Source organism: Vombatus ursinus, unplaced genomic scaffold, assembly GCF_900497805.2.
Source record: "Vombatus ursinus unplaced genomic scaffold, bare-nosed wombat genome assembly UNPS02014797.1, whole genome shotgun sequence".
In the NCBI taxonomy this organism is placed as follows: Eukaryota; Metazoa; Chordata; class Mammalia; order Diprotodontia; family Vombatidae; genus Vombatus; species Vombatus ursinus.
The window spans coordinates 14826393-14834615 of record NW_020954575.1 but is presented as its reverse complement, the minus strand read 5'-3'; positions in this window follow the sequence as shown (position 1 = coordinate 14834615).

Below are 8223 nucleotides of genomic sequence, written 5' to 3'. Positions count from 1 at the left end.
CTTTCTTTCTTTCTTTCTTTCTTTCTTTCTTTCTTTCTTTCTTTCTTTCTTCCTTCCTTCCTTCCTTCCTTCCTTCCTTCCTTCCTTCCTTCCTTCCTTCCTTCCTTCCTTCCTTTCTTTCTTTCTTCCTTCCTTCCTTCCTTCCTTCCTTTCTTTCTTTCTTTCTTTCCTTTCTTTCTTTCCTTCTCACTTTCTCTCTCTCAGACTGCAAAGCATTTACTGGAAATCAAACTGGAAATAAACCTGCTCTTTCAACAAGTAAGTTCTCCAGGTTCTTAGGTTCCATCCTGTCCATCTCCCCATTACATGCAAATAGTCTATAGTCCACATTGCCCATCCTCTAGTCATCTCAGTTACCTCCTTGAATTATGAAAATTCTTGATCTAAGAGGAATAAGAGAAACACTTTAAGGGAATCAGCCCATTCCACCATTTACCCTCTTGGGCACTGATAATACTGACCACATAACAAGGGTTAGTTGCCACTAATTTGTTTAAATAGTAATAGGAATTTGTAGTGAAGGCAAAGTAGCAGGGGAGAAAGAAACAGTCTGTGGATGTGAGCAGACCTTGTAGGATTCTGCTCATTGCAGCACAGAAATATTTACTCTTATCTCTTTCCTCTCACAGAAAGAAACTGGAGAAGCTGCTTCCTTCTCTATCTCAGAGCTATAGGAGAGGGATATTGTCTCTAAGCAGTTTGGGTCATCTTACCAAACCTGTTCTGATCAACACCATATGTCTACTGGTCATATTACCCTGTTCCGCCCGTTATCTACTATGATGTTAACCACAGCAGCAACAGTGGTAACATCTTTTAGAGTCTTAATAGGTGCAGCTAGGTGGCACAGTGGATGTAGTACCAGACCTAGAATCAGGAAGACCTGAGTTCAAATCCAGCCTCAGACATTTACTAGCTGAGTAATCCTGGGCAAGTCATTTAACCCTGTTTGCCTCGGTTTCCTTATCTGTAAAATGAGCTGGAGAAGGAAATGCCAAATAATTTTTGCCATGAAAATCCCAAATGGGGTCACAAAGTGTTGGACATGACTGAACAACAACAACGACAAAAGAATAGACCAGAGGAGCACATATCCAGAGACAGCTGAGTGTTTGACTCTGAGAAAGTCCATGTGATACCAGGTTGAATCCCTTCCGGCATTTCTCCAAAAAGTCTCCACAAAATAGACCAAGAAAACCCAGTCCCACAATATCAGTGATGGCTGGATTCTGGAAAGTGTCATATCTCTACAGCAATGCTCATGAGATGTTACACTTATATGTATTCACAATATTTCTTCCTGTAAAATGTAAACTCTCTGACTGTAGGAATTGTTTCATTCTGTTCATATGTATCCCCAGTATCTAGCTCCGTACTTATATTGGGATATAGTGGGGGCTTAATAAATGCTTGTTGTTTGATTGATTTTATTTTATAATCTACTTTATCCCTTGTTTAGTAAAGAATTTTCCCCCTAGCCTTAGTTATGAAAGGTGCCTGACATTGAATCTCTTCTAAGTTTTATAGTATGTCCTTTTATATTCAGTTTGCTATGCATTGTAGTGATTAGAGCAGTGGACTTGAGTCAAGAAGACATGAGTCCAAATCCCGCCCCAGACTTTCACTAGCGCTGTGACCCTGTGACCCTCTCAGCGCCAAAGTTTCTTGGATTGGACTTGAGGGACTCCATGTCCCTTCCAGCTTAAAATCTAGGATCCATTTTAAGTTTATTGTGGTATCTGGTGTAAGATGTTGGCTTACACTTAATTTCTGCCAGACTTCTTTCCAATTTTCCCAGAAGTTCTTGTAAAAAAAAAAAGTCAGTATTTCCACTAGTAATTTATGTTCCTGAATTTACAAACACCAGCCTGCTATTTTCAACTGCTTCTATTTGTTGCTAACTAGTCTGTTCCACTAATCTAATTTTTTTTAAACCAGTACCAAAGAGTTTTGGTAACTACTCTTTTATAATATAGTTTGAGGTCTGATAATATAATTCCCCTCCCACTCATCTATTTTCTCATTATTCCTTCCTTGAGATTCAAGACCTTTTATCCCCCCAAAAAATTAAAATAGAAATATAAAAGAAATACAAAAATGAATTTTTATATTATTTTGTTCCCTAGATCTTTTTTCCCCCACATAAACTGCTGTCTAGACGTATTTCTTCATCCTTTTCCTGTAAAGTTGATTTTGGAACCCAAGTGTAGAACTTTAAATTTGTCCTTATTAAATTTCTTTTTGAAAGGAAATATGGTGTAGTGGAGAGAGGGAAGGTCTCCAAGTCAAGAGGGCTTGGGTTCAAATTTCCTGCCTCTGATGCCTTTTGGTCATATGTCACCTAATGCCATGGGAAAATCACTTAATTCCTTGGTATCACATGAACTTAATGCCCTAAACACCTCTCTATAAGCTGCTATATAAGTCTAGGATATCCATGTTTTATATATAAATATATACATATATATACATATATATACGTATATATAGTATCACCTACATATGTATATATAAATATAACATATGTAGCTTACAGTGACACATATAACCTACATATGTCTATAAGTTGCTGAATTACATAAGTAAAGTTTCCTCACCAGAAACTTTTACACAACATCCACGAAATCACATATCCAGAACCACCCCCTCCCCAAAAAATATCTATTAGATTCAGCCCATTATTTTAACCTGTTAAGATCTTTTTCTGATCCCGTGTCTGTCATCCAATGTTAGCTGAACCTCCTGGCTTCATGTCTTCTGAAATTTTAACAACCAGTGCCTCCTATTACCCTTAACCAACTCATGAATAAAAACGTTGAAGAGCACAAGAAAAATTCTTCCAGATAAACACCAGCTGAAAGCAAGCACTTGAGGATTTGAGCCTTCTTGGGTGTATTCCAGACGCTGAAGAGCTATTCAAAGCCACCGAGCACGAGAAGTTCTGAGACATCTTTGAAATGAAGGGAACTGAACAAGGGAATAATATCTAACTAAACTAGTAGAAAGAATGTTGGATTTAGTGTTCTCTCCTGGCCCCTCAAATTATCATGTATATACTTATCTTTACATTTTGTTCCACCTCTCTAATAGAATGTAATCTGGAACACAAGGACTATTTTTCATTAGTCTTTGGCACTCCACTGATCAGCATGGTGCTTTGTATATAGCAGGTGCTTAATAAATGCACGTTAAATTGGATTGAATTTGGAGTCAGAAAAACTGGGTTTGTGTCCTCACTGTGTTTACTAACTGCTTACTAGTTTTGTGACCTACGGACAAATCATTTCACCTGTCTGAGGCTCAGTTTTCCTCAACTATAAAATGAAGAAAACAATGTTTCCACTACCTACCCCATCAGGTGAGGCTCACATGAAAGACTATTTCTAGAGCACTTTGTAAAACTTAAGGCACTGGGAAATAGTTTGGAAGAAATTAGATTAAGAACAATATCTATCTTAATAAGTTTAATAATGTATGTGTAGAATTCAGAGAAGTATGAGAAGACTTATCGGAACTGTTGCAGAGGGACACGGGCAGAACTGGGGAAAATATAGATGCAATTACTACAGCAACATATGTGAAAAGAACAAAAAAGAAAAGTAACTGAATATTTTGCAATTATAATAACTGAACTTGGCCCGAGAGAAGAACTGAGAAAATGAACCTCCAGAAGAAGGGAAGCTGTGAGTGTGATGTGTTCGTTAGTTTTGTTGAACTGCTTTTTTTTCAAACCTTTTTTTAATTTTTGTTACAAGGGATGACTTGCTGGGTGGGTGGATGGGGATATAATTGGAAATGAATGTGATGTCAAAACAAAAGACATGAGAAAGACATAATTTTGTAAAAACTCTTAAGGCACAGTGTGAATGTGAGCTCTTCTACCAACACAATGGAATACACTATAGCCAGGAAAAATGAGAAGTATGTGGACTATGTTAATACTTGGAAATAAGAACATGAAATAAGGTTAAGGGGAAAAAAGGCAGAACATAAGATAATATGTACCCACTGAATTATGTCGTCTCATGCATGCCCATCAACAAAAATCAGAAGACTATCTGGAAAGATATAAATAGTTTAGTTTAATGTTCATCCCCTGCTCCTGTGGAATTACTTAAGTTAAAAATAAAATAAAATAAAAAAAGAAAAAAGGGAGCTGGCATTCTTTCTGAATGCTGGCCTACAAATGCCTGGCTGACTTTCAATCAGGCACCCTCCAGTTGGACCTATGCCCCACCCTCCTTCCCCTTGGCTTATCCATAGAGAATAACCTTGGGCCAACCTTGAATGGGGCCTCATCCTTCTATCTGGACCCTTGGAAGGAATCCATGTTCAGTGGATGAGAAGGCTAGGGGAAGGATGCAGATGGAGCTGCCATAGACCATTGGGTCCTTTTCTGTATCATGGCAAATAACCGAGACCCCTATCCTTATCCTAGGGAGGGTTGAAGTAACTGCAGGGGGCCAATTATTAATGAAATTTTACTTGTCTGAATGTGGTGTGAGAATTGAGAAAAGGCTGAAGTGAAAGCATGCTTTTGACATCTGCTCTGGTCATTTTGAGCACAGTAATGCTGCAAGATTCTATGACATTCCACCACCATGTGAACACTTTGTCTCTGATAACTTTGTGGCCCTGGGCAAGTTACCCCCTCTGTCTGGGTTTTAGCTTCCTCCTTTGTGAAGTAAAAAGCTTGGGTTAAAGTCTCAAGGTTTCCTCCAGCTCTCTAAGTCTGGGTTTTTTTGCTGCATATATTTTGGGAGAGGGAGGAGGGAAGAGGGACAAAATTAGATTTATTTATATGGAAGACAAAATGCTTAATGGTTATATCAGTGATATTTGGTATATTTGAATTAAGTCACACTTTTAAAAAACCTCAAATCTTAGTGAACTGAAAATATAAACATTTATTAGCAAATCGGCCCCAACTCACCTAAAACCTAAAAAAATTTTTTTAAAACTTTTTATCTTTGCACTGCCTTCATTTCCAAATCTATTCTTCTCTTTCCTCTCTGCTCCCCCTTTGTGACTTCCTCAGAAGCAAAGAATGGAAAGAGAGAAAAAAAACAGTTCAGCAATGTATCAAATGGTTCTGACAGTATATGTTCCACATCCATAGACCTCCACCTCTGAAAAAAAAAGAGGGAGAGGTATGATTATTTTTAAAAATATCTTACTGATTTTTAAAAATATTAAAAATAAAGTAATAAAATATGGTAGGGGTGTGGTAAAGGATGGCATCAGAGAAATGAATGACCGGAAATATAGGGGGGGTCATATAATGAAAGTGAGGGTTCCCCCCTACTCAATAAATCACAGGAAGAAACAGAAATTTGTTTGGCTTTTAGAGCCTTTCACAACCTGGCCTCTTTTTACCTTTCCAGTCCTCTTATATTTATTCCCCTCCATATACTCTCTGATCTAGAGACACAGGGCTTCTTGGTGCTCCTAGCACAAGACACTATCTCTTGACTGTGCATTTTCACTGACTCTTTCTCATGCCTGGAATGTTCTCCTTCCTCATCTCGACCTCTTAGCTTTCCTGGCTTTCTTGTGGAATCAGCTCAATTCCCACCATCTGCAAGAGGTTTTTCTTCCATTCCCCCTCATTGCTACTGCTTTCCCTCCTAGGTTACCTCCCATTTATACTGTATCTATCTTGTATGGATGAAATAGTAAGTTGTTATTGGCAAGTTAGATGGTGCAGTGGATAGAGTGCTGTGCCTGGAGTCAGGAAGACCTGAGTTCAAATCTGGCCTCAGATACTTACTTGCAGTGTGACCCTTGGCAAGTCACTTAACCCTATTTGCTTTGGTTTCCTCATCTGTAAAATGAGCTGGAGAAGGAAATGGCAAACCACTCCAGTGTCTTTGCCAAAAAAAAAAAAGACAACCTCAAATGGGGTCATGGAGAGTCATTGCCATTTTATAGCTCATTTTACAAATGAGGAAACTGAGGCAAATAGGGTTAAATGGCTTACCCAGGGTCACATAGCTAGAAAGGGTCTAAGACTGGATTTGAACTCAGGTTTTTCTGACTTCAGTCACGATACTCTATCCACTGAGCTACCTTGCTGTTCTTAAAATGTTGTTACCACCCTCTATCAGACTATAAGCTCCATTACACTGCTCAGTCTCACTTTTCTATTTCACTGCTCAGCACAGGGCTTGGTAGACAGGAATAGAGATAGAAACTGGGCCGGTATTCGCTGGTATAAGGAGTTTTCAGGTGAGGAAATCCCCTCTGCTAATGCAGGATGGCCCCTTCTCTTCAACTTTAGTCTTGGAGAATTGTGGCATGGCAGATAGAGAGCCAGCCTTGAAACCAGAAAGAACTAGGTTAGAGTCCTGCCTCTGACAAATACTGGTTGTGTGGCCCTGAGCCAGTCACCTAACCCAGTGCTCTTGGCACTTAGTAAATGCTTATTCAGTTGTTGATGGAATCTGCTAGAATCTACTCTTTATTGGCACAATCTTTGACAACTCTAGGTCACATGCGTGTCAATGCTGAGTCATAAATATAGGACACTCGGAAAGTTGCATAAATATATTTGTATACAAATACACACACATACACTATAAATGCAATGCAAGACTGCAAACTGAGGAGACTGCTGTATTTTGTTTTGTTTTAAGCCAATGTGCTGGAACATACATGTTCAAAGGAGTAATCTGCTTCAAAGTCATAGGATTATTGGATTTAAAGCTAGAGAGGTACTTTCCAGATCACTTCTTCCAACTCCTTCATTTAAAAGATGGACAAAAAGATTAAAAAAATGCACATTAAAACAACTCTGAGGACCACCTCATACCTATTAGATTGGCTAATTTGATAGAAAAGGAAAATGATAAATACCGGAGAAGATGTGGGAAAATTGGGACATTAATATTCTGTTGGTGGAGTTGTGACCTGATCCAACCATTCTGGAGAGCAATTTGGAACTATACCAGAAGGGCAACCAAACTGTGCATACCTTTGATCCAGCAATACCACTGCTAGGTCTATATCCTAAAGAGATCATAAAAAAGGGAAAAGGACCAACATATGCAAAAAGTATTTATAGCAGCCCCTTTCATGGTGACAAAATATTGGAGAGAGGATCCTCATCAATTGAGGAATGGCTGAACAAGCTGTGGTATATGAATGTAATGGAATGCTATTGTGCAATAAAAAATGATGAACAGCCAGATTTCAGAAAAACCTGGGAAGACTTGTATGAACTGATGCAAAGTGAAATGAGCAGAACCAGGAAACATTGTCCACAATATCAGCAACATCGTGTGATGATGAACTATGAATGACTCAGTTCTTCTTAGCAACAGAATGACCCAAGACAAGTATAAAGGACTCACGAAGGAAAATGCTATCCATATCCAGATAAAGAACTGATGGACTCTGAATGTAGATCAAAGCATGCTATTTTCACTTACTTTATTCTTTTTTGTGTTTGTTTCCTTTTGATCTGTTTCTTCTTTCACAACTGTGACTAGTATGGAAATATGTTTTACACGATAGCACATGCATAACCTATATCAAATTGCCTACCATTTTAGGAGGAGGGGAGTGAGGTGAGGGACAAAAACTTGGAACTCAAAATCTTGTAAAAATGAATGCTAAAAATTGTCTTGACATGTAACTGGAGAAAAAAATAAAATATTATTTAGAAAAACACAAGATGGACAAAAAGGCTAAGAGAGGTCTAAGAGATTGTGCAAGGTTGCAGGGGGATGACTCAAACCCAGTTCGTCTGACTCCAAATCCAGCACTCAGTCTTCTAAAAGTCATCACTCACACTTGGTCTTCTCCCCACTCTGCTTGACTCTCCAGCCTGCACTGCCATGATAGGCCACTAGAGGGTGCAGCGAACAGAGCACTGCTTCTGAATTCAGCAAGACCCAAGTTCAAATGTGACCTTAGGTGCTTACTAGCGGTGGGACCCTGCGCAAATCACTTCAACTCTGTTTATCTCAGTTTCTTCAGCTGCAAAACTGGGGATAATAATAGCCCCCACCTCCCAAGGTTGTTGTGAGATCAAATGAGATAATATTTGGAAAGCATTTGGAATAGTGCCTGGCACATAGTAGGGCTATATAAATGCTTATTCTCTTCCCTTGCCTTTCCTCCATGCCTCAGCTGCTTTCTCACCTTGGAACTTCCTCAGTTTTTATGGCCTTCTCACCCTGGAACATCCCTCTGCACCCGAAGCCCCCATCTTGCATTGGT